Source organism: Protopterus annectens, chromosome 5.part0 (assembly GCF_019279795.1).
Source record: "Protopterus annectens isolate FY-2018-M chromosome 5.part0, PAN1.0, whole genome shotgun sequence".
Classification (NCBI taxonomy): Eukaryota; Metazoa; Chordata; order Ceratodontiformes; family Protopteridae; genus Protopterus; species Protopterus annectens.
Window position 1 is genome coordinate 304,757,450 of NC_056735.1, and position 12,936 is coordinate 304,770,385.

General features: G+C 38.7%; 1 protein-coding gene across 1 annotated transcript in view; it reads left to right on the top strand.

Annotated features, from left to right (window-relative positions):
* The window catches only part of PHEX (phosphate regulating endopeptidase homolog X-linked), a 1,091,028-nt gene that overhangs the window by 989,356 nt on the left and 88,736 nt on the right, over nt 1-12,936 (top strand). The window lies entirely within an intron of this gene.

Consider the following 12,936-nt stretch of genomic DNA (forward strand, 5'->3'; position numbering starts at 1 on the left):
TGTTTTAACATTTTTACTATCATGGCAATTCTAACATTATAAATGATAATGGATTTGACATGGGTCTAGAATCCAGACAAGGCATATTAAACAAATATAGCAAGTTCTACATATACTCTGCTGTTTCATGTGTTTCTAGAAGAAATACCAATTTGTCCTGTACTCACACCTTGTGTATTCCTTCAATCATCTATCTTTCTAATGGCTTTAGATTGTATATTTAAATATTTCACAAGGCCTCCCATCATATCTCTCAACTGTCCAGATTTTCACAGAATGACCAGATTTTCAACTCATATTTTTGGTCCGTTCCTCATAAAAATTGTGATTTACTAGCAAATGACTGGGGATTCATGTCACAAAATTGCAACAAATATTATAAATTCAAACTTCATATTCTTAAGAAAATGAATGCTAGTTCTGGTATGGTACTCTTCAAGTGGATGCAGTAACTAACTAGTTCCCAAAATTCAAGTCAGAAAGTATATTAAATCACAAAATCTCAAGAAGGGAATATGAAAGTCTACAATGCGAATATTTCAAAAGCAGAATGACAAGGAGAAATTGGAAACAGAAGATGCTAGAAGGAAAGTTGACAGGAATACTTCTATTCCTATTTATGGCAGGAAATGAAGACCCAGAGGAACAAGAGGTGACCGTAAACACTATATGGCAAGAACTAAAGGTGATGAAACAGTCTTTAAAGTACCAAGTTCTGGGGCATATGAGGTGATTAGGAGATGTTGACTTTATGAGCACATGACAGCAAGCAGACGCCCTTGTAGATGAAAATGAACAACTGTGAGTCAGGGCTAAAGCTGATGAACCAAGAGTAGATGCTTAAAAGCAAATATTATACATTTTCAAGGACAAGTCGTGATAAAAGAATATAAAGTGGATGGGTTGCCAGAAGGAATGGAAGGACAAGACTGCAGAGGGACAATGATAGCCCTGTTGAGTAAATAGCCAGGCATTCCAGATAGGAGAAGAAATTTGTAAAGAGCACACCATATAGCGTGGAGGCCAAGAGCAAGCACAAAGCATAGACCTAGACCAATAATAGTCTGCCTGTAAACCTACAAATTAAGAGATTACATTTTGGAGGAAGTGTGGAAGTCAAATATTACATTAATGGCAATATATAGCAGAATCTTAATTAAGCAGGAGTTGTGCTATAAAGATGGGTGCTTCCACCTGTAATATAAGTATACAAGCAAACGGTTATATGCTGGGGACTGTTATATCTGTCAGCAATGCAGATCTTCCTGCAAAGTATGACAAGAACCTTCATGGATCCTGCTGAATCATGAGTAATTCTCTAAAGCACAGTAAATCCTACAGTTGCAGCAGCAGGGGATGTGGAGGTACAGCAGAATGATGCAAGGGAGAAGGAAGCAACCTGACAGAAAACTGAAAAGTAGAAACGGGTTTCTTTATACTTTTCAAAAAGCAGCCATGATTTAAAGTGATGAGATAATTCAGGTCATGAAAAGGTAAAAGACAGAGAACACCAGAATTAGAGAATGGAAACGTGGGAGACATATGTTGGGGGAAAAAGTAATGTACAATAGTTATTAATTATGAACTGTATGTTCTTGCTTTTTGAATGGGTTTGATTACTGAGCTGTTGGGAGAGGCTGTGATAGGGTAGACTTAATGACTTGTGAAGAATACTGAAGCTGTTTGTAGCTGGAAGGTGGAAATGGATTTGAAGGAGGTAACAGATGTCACCAAGTGAAAAAAAAAATGGGAGGGGAACAGAAAAGGGAATTTCTGGCAGTGTACCATGTGTGATGAAAGGAGAGGCTGATTGCATGTTAAAAAAGATAAAAAGTATTAATAATAGTTAAAGTAGAAAGACAATCAACAAATCAAAGCTTTTTTTACTCTTACCTGTTGTTCACGTTTTCTTTATGTCTTTACAAACCCATTGCCTTGAGGCAGAGCAGAGTAAGCAATAAGTGAAATAAGTGTGAGATATGGGAAAGAAGTAGATTGGAAAGAGGACAGAGTAGTAATGCAGATAACAAGGTATGCATGAAGAGGCTGCAGACAGAGGGCACATTCCTAAGGAACACAAATGCAGACAGGAGGCAACAATAGTGGTAGGGGTGCAGGGATTTTGCATTGTAGAAGAAGCATGTTTCACACAAGGAACATCTTCAATGTCCTCATTGGAGGAAGAAAAATGTAGAGGAACAATGTGGTTACTGGGAGGTACTCTCCTTCGGGTAAAGGAAGCCTTGGAAGATGAGAATGGAGAATATGCAGGGGTGAAGTGATGGATAGCAGGGGTGAAAATAACCCTAGTATCATTCTATACACCCCCCCCCAACAAACGAAAGAGCTCTGAAAAAGGTGCTATTGAGAACAGTAGCCTTTCAAGAGAGGTTATGTTTAGTCATTGGGAACTGGAATATAGTTGCAATGATGTTAATGATGGCCCTGTGTTTAGGAGAGTGACAAAGGAAGGGACATTCTTGGCAACATATATGAATACAGTAGGATTAAAGGATGTCTTGCAGATAAGAAAGAAAGAAAGATAGAAGGAAGAGTGGGAGGGTATGTGCATCTGTATATAGTTGGTCCAGAATGCACAGGTGGTATATTAATGTGAGAGATATAAAGAAAGGGTGGGTGAAGTGGTATTTGAACTGATACCAATTATAGACCATGTTGTGGTAAGAGTAGATGTATTAATAAGAAAGGAACAGGAACTGCCCAGACATTGGAGAATACCAGGACACCTAATGGACAATCCAAAAGGCAAAGAGAAGACAGAGGCAGTGATTAATGAAGCAACTGGGAAGGTAGTAGAATGGGAAGGAGAGATATGGGTTACATGGAAGAGAAAATAAGGAATAAGAAAAAAGATCAGATGGATGAAAAGTGGCAACAGGTGAGAATGCGTAGGAGAAATATATTAGAGGAACTAAAAGAGATGCAAAGATAAAGAATGAATCAAACACCAAGGAAGGCGTGAAGAGAAAGAGAAATGAAACACATTTACAAAAATTGGAAAATGACAGGATTCAAGAAGAGAAAGTGGGGGTGGAGAAATTATATTTTGGAAACTCTCCCACAGCAGCTAATGTATTGGCAATCAGACTGTGGCAGCAGGAGGCTGAAAGAGGAATTTACAAAACACACACACACACACACACACACACACACACACACACACACACACACACACACACACACACACACACACACACACACACACACAAAAATGGAGGGAGGAGTGAGAAAGACATTGGAGATCTTAGAAAAACTTGCCAGGCACTTTGGAAGACTGTATGAAAGCGAAAGGAAGATGCCTAAGAAGGAAAGTGGAAGGAGGCTGCTGAGTTATGATACAACCCAGAGCTACCTACATTGGGGCAGGGTGAAATGCAGAAACTGATGCCCAGATCACTAGAAGTGAATTAGAAAGGAATTCAGCAATCTAGTGAAAGGGAAATAAGCTGGGAGTGATGGGCTACAAATGGAATTATGGGAGACTGCAAAAGGTAAGGTTCTCAAAGTATGGGAAAACCGCTTAATAAGATCTTGGGAGGAATGGGGCCACCAGAGATGTGAAGGGAAGCAGTGGTTGTGCTGATACCCAGGGAGTGAAACGATCCACTGTCACCTTCCTCTTACAGACCTATATCAGTACTCATTCATGATTATAAAGGTTTCCTGATGATTGTAGCAGACTGTCCCAAATACTTGCATTAATAATACACCCAGAACAGAGTGAATGTGTGTATGTGGATGTCTGTGGGGGGAATGGTAGATAATATCTTGAGAATGTTACTAATAATATAAGATGTGTAAATGCATAAGAAGTAGAGGAAGAAGAAATTGGCCATACTATCATTAGATATGAACAAAAAACATTCAATAGAGTCACTTGGAAACAGGTTACCGGAGAAATGGAACATATGAGGCAGTTTGGTGAATATTTTACAAAGAATATATTAAGACTCTAAGGCAAGTATTAAAGTACAATTAAGGCTATCAAGACAAACTAAAATAGGAACAAGGCAGGGCTATTGTCTGTCAACTGTGCTCTTCACATTCTACCTAGATCACTTAGCAATAAAACTAAGACCCACAAATATTCCACTGACTCATTTTATGATGTTTTTATGCTTGGATAATATTTCCCTTTTATTTTAACTTATTGTTATCAAGCTTCTAAAAGTTGAATTGAGTTTTTCAGAGCAGTGTGTGTGTGTGTGTGTGTGTGTGTGTGTGTGTGTGTGTGTGTAGACATTTCAAGTTAATTATATATTTTTTCTTTTCAACTGCATTTATTAGCTGCTTAGAATTCTTGTAATTCTTTTGAAAACATTTAACATTACTTTTGGGATACACATATCAGTTATTTAAAATTTGAACAAGTGTCCTTGAATGCCAGTTAATTATCATAAGCAATGTTTCATTCTTCTTGAATTATTACGGTTTGTGTTGCTGTTTATTTAAACAGTGTGTGCTAGTCAGAGAATTGAGTAATATTGCATCTATTTCAAAAATAAACTCTCCTTCGTCTTAGACATAGCGTTTGGAGGAGCATTCTTAGGTACTCAGGATAGCTTTTCTCTCTGGCTTCATGGGCTTTTTGTGGTGATGTTTGGTGTGTCCTCTGGAGACGCTGTGACAGCTGATAGCTAACAGCTCTGTATTACTGGTGTTGGTTAAATTTGACCTTTCATCTAAGGTATGATCTGTTATGCCTTTCCTATGTTCTGGAACTGTCAGTGGACATCTCATCTGAAATGTGGTGCTACAAATACATCTTTCTCTAAAAAGTGGCATATTGTGCATTTCTTCTTCTGCTGGTCCAGATACACAAAGGCATAGGATTTGCAGTTTCCATTTATTATTTCTTTGGTATCTTCATGCATATTATGTAGTGCTTTTACACAACTCATCTGTCTGATAGCTAGCAGTGGGCCATGCAGTTATTTAACATTCATTAGCTCATTTATTTATCTTATACAAGTTCCCTGCCTTTTAGTAATGGGTACCCTTTGGAGCCCCATTTTAAAATAATTCATCCCATTTGACATTTCCAGTCCTACACTTTCTCTCTTTGTGTTTTCTGGCCTTTTGGAAAAACAATTCAGTGTTCTATCATGTAATACTATCAAATCCCTTCTGGATTGTGTTTTTCTATACAGGATCATCATTGCGTTTAAAGTACTACACTAAACTCTCAGTTAACTGGCACCCATGGGGATTGGTAGATGCTGGATAACTGTAGTTTCTGGTTGCTTGAGAGTTACTATTAAAAATAGGCCTGACTAATACTGTACCCTATACTTTTTGTTTGGTTTGATTTGTTCTCAGGTTGGGGAGAGAGGGAATTCATTCCTATCTTTCTTTTTAAAACTCTAAAAATGTAAGGTATGTTTCTGCAGGGGGAAAACAAAGTGCAACACATGAAAATTGTACTGCATTTTTTGCCAGTTGCTTGAGAGTGCTGGTTGCTTGAGTTCCAGTTAACTGAGAGTTTACTGTAGTAATTGTGTGTATAGCACTGCAACATGCAAATAGGAAATGATCTGTTTTGTGCCACTGAGCTTTTCCTACAGGATATTTTCTTTAGAATTTTTCTTTAATCTAACTAGAAATTATTAACAAACTGTATCTGTCTGATATCATTTTGCTTCACAAATGTCCTTTATTTCTCTTATTTGAATACCAGTGATAATTGATTCAGTGAAGCCATTTCTTGCAAAGTTTGCTTCCATATCATTATAAGCCCATTTCAGATAAATTCTGACATGGTGACATGTGGTACATTGTCCATTATAAAGAACATTGATTCATACAGTACATAATACTCTGAAGGCAAATGACTTGCACTTGTGAACCTGGTGGTACACATGGGACTTCACACCTATACTCATCATAACTAAGGGTATCAAACCGGATCAGTGAAAATTAATTAAAAAGACAATGAGTTTTGAAGAAGAATGCATCCCTTTCCACATATATACTTACTCAGGGACTATGATCTCCCACACTCTACCCCACTTATTAAATATACCCAGTAAGAGGTTATACTACCTTTCCAGCAAAAGTATGCACTCTCCTTACTCACTGATAGTGTAACCCCTGAGTTAGTGTGGGTATTGTTTGGAATTTAACAAGTATGGAGCCATGATTTTTAGCATTTTAATTATTTATTTATTGTAACGCTATTTGTTTTTTAACAAGAAAAACCCACTCTATATAGCTGTTCCTTTTCAGTAGCAGCCTGGGATCATTTTCTGGGTAAGTGGCTTGCTTCAAGTCACACATTCGGAAAATGTAGGTTGAAAGAATCAAACTCTGGACTACAGGAAGCATCTTGTTAACATTTCACAGTCTTAATCCTCTGCACTTACATTTGTAAAGTTAACTGATAGTTATTATGTATGTTTCAATAACATTCCAGTGTAATCTGTGACAGAAACAGCAAAAGTGAATAAAACAAGCCCTCATATTTTACATGTATTTCACATACTACTTTAATGGTGTTATAGTCATTATAAACTGAATTCACTGACTGAATAATCTAATTTGATGCCTTCAGATGAAGGGTGTTCTCATCTTGGGGGGGGGGGATTCAATGACTTCTCCCAGTTTGCAATCATTTGCAAAATTAGCTAGCCAGAGGCCTTTGACATTGGCTTTGGCATCAGAGAAGTAGCTGCCAATGAGGAGTGAGCATTACAAAGAGCCCTGGGGGACTCCACTGGTGACCAGCCTCATTGTGGAGGTAGTCTTATTGATTCTAAACTTCTGAGTCCTATTAGTGAGCCAGTTAGGTACCTACTTGTTATAAAGGGTTTTATACCTAGTTATGAAACTGCAGACAATGCCCGAGTGGGGGATTGTACCAAATAATTTAGCCACATCTAGGTAGACAGTATGCGTATTTTCCCCTCATCCATTTCCTTATTGACCTTTTTAAAGTAGTCCACCAGATTCAGTAAGTATGACCTCCCTTTGACAAAGCCAGACTGGGATGGATCCAGTATCTGGAGGTCTGCTATGTCATTGATGATAACTCCCATGATAATTCTTTGCAAATAAGACTAGTCAGATTAAAGGGTCTGTAGATTTCAGAATCTGCTGAAAGTCCTCCCTTATGAAGAGGGATGACTGTCACTGACCTTCATTCATGAGACACAAAACCTGTTTTAAGACTATAGTTAAATAATGATTCCAGGCATCCGGATAAGTCATATTTTGGATTGTCTAGGAGGCATCCTTGGATGTTATTGGGGTTCATTGAGACTGTGTTCTTGGCTTTACTGAGTACAACCAGTATGGGTGCTCCTTAGTTATAGTTGGAGGAGTTATGTTTGAAGGTATTTTTTGGGAGCTGGTTAGAAGTAAGAGTGGGGTAAAGTTGGAATTGAATTTGGCCACTAACTTTTTTAAAACCCAATTCAAGCGTAACTTGGACAATTGGATGGGGTATAGGAAATTCATCCCTGGCTAGGCACCTATAGCTCTAATGGACACAAGCAGCTTATAAAATGGTTCATTTCCTAAACATTCTCTTGTAAATGTTTCATTTTCCAAGACCCTGCATACACTTATCAAGGGTCTACTGGTCATTAGCCTAGTACACTCTTATGAACTATGAACTTATATTTACAACCTGTTTCTATTTTTGGGCCTCCCCCTGTGAAGTCTGCCAGTCTAGCTAGATAGAATTTTGTAAATAATTCTATGTCCATGTAAATATTAATATGATCCACAGGCTTGTTTGATAACTGTACAAAAACTGTGTATGTTCTGAGCTTCAGAAATGTATCCACAGTGTACCCTGCTGGAAGAAAGCTGATAAGTAAAGCATTTTATGCCTGTTTGATCTCAAGCCCGGAGACAGTATGTCTGGGCTGGAAATTATTTCTATTATTTTAAGGCAAGAGATAATTATTAAGTTTTACATGTAAAGTGTTGTTATTGCTGTGGCTTCCTGCAGGTACAGATTACAAAAAGAAATGTTAAAATTTTAAGTTCTGTGAGCCTGGGAAACTTGAGTAGAAGTGTCAAGAATGATGTAATCTGATATGACTCAGCAATACTGTCTACTATCAATTTAAGGACAGAAAGAAAGGATAGCATTTTGTATTTTGCTCTGGATCTGACAACAACTTGCTAGTACTTGTTTTCCTTTGCAAGTAAAGTTATGTACATCTTAGTATTTCTGTTAGAGATAGATAGACATATAGCCAGATTAGTCTAGCTGTTTTCTATATTTATGTCAGACTGTCCTACAATATTGTTTTAAAGTATTTTCCTGTGATTTCTGAACTCTCTATTATCACTGTGTTGAATTGATGAGTATTGTCTTGTGTTTTTATTTTTTATTATTAAATATTTTAATCCTTTTAATTGTGGCTGTTTTGTGTAGAGTTATTTAAGCTCTAGAGTACTTGCATGTATTTAGTGACACTATCTAGGCCACTCCTAAGTAGCCTTCAAGTCTTAGTCACACTTACCAATTGGATAGTAATAACATTGCACAGTAGAATTGTACACCCTTTGGTAAGGGGCTTTATAGTAGCTGATAAGGGTAGTTGGTGGCAGTGGATTACTACCTTATAGCCTGGGCAGAAGAGGGCAAAGCTAGTGAACCTGTGCCAGCCTTCCCCAGGAGTGTCTGTTTGTTTGTATATAAATCAAGTCTCAAAGTGTGTGTGTGTGTCAGCTACTTGGGCAGGGACACAAAGCACTGGTTGGACAGAGAGAGTACTGGAGGTTTTGGCTTGACTACCCAGCTGAGACCTGAACCCTATAGATGTGTCAGTGGGGAGTCTTATTGAAAATCTGGAGGAAAGGGAGAAACCAGCCCCAGACTGACTGTGATCTCTGTGTGCTCTTGTTGTACTTTATTGTGTGTGTACTTGTTATCCTCCTAATGTGGATTCCCCTCACTGGTGCTAGTGGTGAGGATTGAGGCTCCTTGATTACTGGGCCAGTGCACAGGCATCACAACCCCCATTATTTTTGGCTTTGTCCAAATTTCGTGAACTAAAAGGTTGAGAGGTATGCATGGAAGTTTGCCATCCAATCTACGTGTGATTTGTAGACCTGGAGAAGACATGTGACTGAGTATTTAGGAATGTCTTGTGGGAGACATGTAGTAGTATGGAGTACCTGTGACACTGCTGAATGCCATTAGGACTTTGTAACTGAGCGAGAGTTGTGGTTTCATTCTTGAGGCTAAATTCATTTAAGCTGGTTGTAGGAGGACTCTGTCACTTTTGTGTGTTGCCCCCCTCCATTTCCTTATTTTCATGGAGAGGATAGCAAGGAGCAGCTAAGGCTTGGAGAGTATTTGGTCTGTGGGAATAAAGTTGTATTGCTGTTGTTTGTAGATATTAAAGTTATCTTGGCCTCAAGTAAAGCAACATTTTCTGTGCTTGATAATTGAACTGCAAGCAAGAAATTGGAAATCATTTCTGACAAATCCAGTATCATGCTATTTTGGAACCCCTCAAAAAATGCAAACTTTATCCCAGTTACAGTCAACAACCCACATAATACTCTCAATCACAGTGTGACCATACAAAAATATCTGGGTATTCTGCTGGACCCCACACTTTCTTTTGCACACCATAGCAATCACCATATAACAATCAAAGTTTTGGCTCAATTAAAGTTTTTCAGCAGAATAATGCACTTTCTATTCCCAAAAGAATGGTAATCAATCACTAAAAATGTACTCAGTCCCAAACCTGAATAATCTGTACCCCTTATAACCTTGCATTATAGCACTAAAGAAAAAAAATGGTGTCGCCCAGGGAAGCTGCGGCTGTGTTAGCTTGTGATACAGGAATGCTTAATCTGTCTTATTTTTCTGGCATAAAAAAGAGAAAATAATTTTTGAGTCATTTAAACTTCTGGAAATCAAGTATTTGATTGTGCCATTGTTCTGGCTGGATTCCCTGTGTACTATGGAGTATCTGGGTCCTACAACACTCGCAAAACTGCTGCAACTCAGCATTAACCAAACAAGCTTCAAAGTACTTAAATCAGGAAATGGAAGGTTCTGGAACAATCAGGATGAAACCCAAAAGAACGAGATGCAACAGAACCTGGAAAACAGGCTGCAGAGCTGGAATTATTGCCAGACTGAAAACAGACCCTCACATGCCTGCACTTCTCTCAATTCTGTTAGCAAACGTATGCTCATTAGACAACAAGATGGACTTTCTCAGGCTTGAGCTCAACACCACAAACAAGGTGAGAAATTCCTGTCTTTTAATCTTTACAGAGACTTGATTAAATAATAGGATTAGTGATAGTGCTGTAAGCCTTGATGGCATCACTTTGTTCAGCGCTGCTAGGAACCTAGGTCTGTGTGGAAAAGCTACAGGAGGTTGAGTGTGGATTTTTGTGAATGACAGCTGGTGCAAGAACTTTGGCGATGTGAATGAACATTGCACTGAAATTGTGGAATTTCTGATACTGAAATGCAGACCTTTTTATGTGTCTAGAGAACTAAATGGCGTTGATGTAGCAGCTGTATTCCACTGAGTGCTAAGATCACTGAAGCACTGAATATACTGCATAATACTTTATGTGAACTGCAATGCAAGAATTCTGACTGTGCATTTATGATAGCTGGTGACTTCAACAAATTAGATCTCAGGGAGGTGCAATCCAATTACTAACAAATTGTGGATTTTCCCACAAGGGGAGCAAATACCAAAAGCCCCTCTTGATCAGAGATAAGCCTACTGTAAAACAAATCAGGGTCTGTCATGAAGAAGCAATGGAAAGTCTCAGGACTTGCTTTGATACCACAAACTGGGATGTTTTCAAGGAGGCAGCCATGATGAATAATCTGGTGAACATAGATGACTATACTGAGACAACTATGGCTTGCATATCCAGCTGTATGGAGGATGTAACAAACATCAAAAATATTAAAGTGAGAACCAACCAAAAAACATGGCTAAACAGCAAGGTGTATGAGTTGCTGAGGTCAGGAAACACTGCTTTCAGGGCAAAGGATAAGAAGGGTCTAAGTGTGACAAGGACTAATCTAAAAAAAGAGTATAAAGGAGGCCAAGAGGGTGTATAGAAAGAGGATACAAGGATGCTTCAAGAAAGAGAGAGACTCAGGAAGCCTGTGGCATGGTATTCAACAGCTAACTGACTACAAGACCAAGTCAACTCAGTGCTATGATAGCACTAAATTTCTGGACAGTTTAAACACATTTTATGGCAGGTTTAAAGAGAAAAATGACCTGGTGTCTGTAAAGCTTCTCAATGACCAAAAGGAGGCAGTACTCAACTTCAGTGCTGTGGATGTAAGGAACCAACTGAGGAAAGTAACCCCAGGAAGGCTGCTGGCCCTGATAACACTCTGGGGAAAGTATTGAAAGGTTGTGCAGACCAACTCAGCATATTCCTGAGGACATCTTCAATACCACACTGGTCCAGGAAAAAGTACCAGCATGCTTCGAAGTTACCAAGATAATCCCTCTGCCCAAAAAAGCCAACCTCACCTGCCTAAATGATTACAGGCTGGTGGCCCTTACATAAAATGTAATGAAATGCTTCAAAAGACTGGTTAAAAGGCATTTAACTACAGTACTACCCCAATCCTTTGTCCCGCTGCAGTTTGCCTACTGGCAAACAGATCAACTGCTGATGCCATTTCGGTGGCACTTCACTTCACATTGGAGCATCTTGAAGAGAAGAACTATGCTAGGCTGTTGTTCATAAATTTCAGTTTGGCATTCGATATGGTGATTCCAATGCAATTTACAGAAAAGCTAATCAATCTTGGCATAAATAAAGGGCTGTGCAACTGGATCCTTGATTTTCTGACTGGAAGACCACAAAGGACCTGTGCTGGTAACAAAACTGCAGGGAATATTGCAATCAACACTGGAGTAACCCAGGGTTGTGTGTTGAGTCCTGTATTGTTCACAGTCCTTATCCATGACTGTTGTGCGAAATCTAGTAACAGCCATATCATCAGATTTGCAAATGACACCACAGTGGTGGGATTCATAAGTGGTGATGACAAGAGTGGGTATAGGAATGAGGTCAACTCCCTGACTGAATGGTGCAATAACAATTTGGACCTAAATGTCAATAAAACAAAAGAAATCAGTATTGACTTCAGAAAAAGCTCTCTCATGTACCTGCCCCTCAAGATCAATGGTGAAGAAGTGGAGAGAACCCAAACTACAAAGTTCCTGGGTGTACATATATCAGATGATCTTTCCTGGAGTACAAACACAGGCCAGCTAATTACAAAAGTCCACAAGTGACTACACTTCCTAAGAAGGCTTAGAAAATCAAAGCTCTCTGTGAATGCTCTAAATACCTTCTACAGAGAAGCCATCGAGAGCATTATCACCAGCAACTGCACTGTATGGTTTGGTAACATCACAATGACCAAAAGGAAGAAGCTGCAACAAATGATAAGAACAGCAGAAAAGATCGTGGGTATTAGTCTTCCTACCTCGCAGGAGCTCTTTGAAGTGAGATGTAAAAAGAGGTCCCACAAAATACTGAGTGACACTTCTTATCCACTGTATGGCTGGTTCACTAAACTTGCATCTGGTAGAAGGTTATGGAGTATCCGCTGCAGGACCTCCAGATTCATGAACAGCTTTTATCCAACTGCAATGAAACTCATTAATGCAGATGTAAATCTGGATGCATCAAAACTATAATAGATTGTTACACTGTCATTCTTTTCCCTTTTTCTCATACAGTAATTCTATTTATTTATTGCATACTAGAATTAATATAGTCTCATTCAAGTGCAATTCCAATTATTTCCTTATGTGCAATATCACCCAATATCACCTCTATGTATAGTGTACTTTTCTTTTCATGTGTTAATCATCTAGTAATCAGTGTTGTCCAGTGTATATAAATAATGTACAAGCATGTGAGTCAGCTACCTAGACA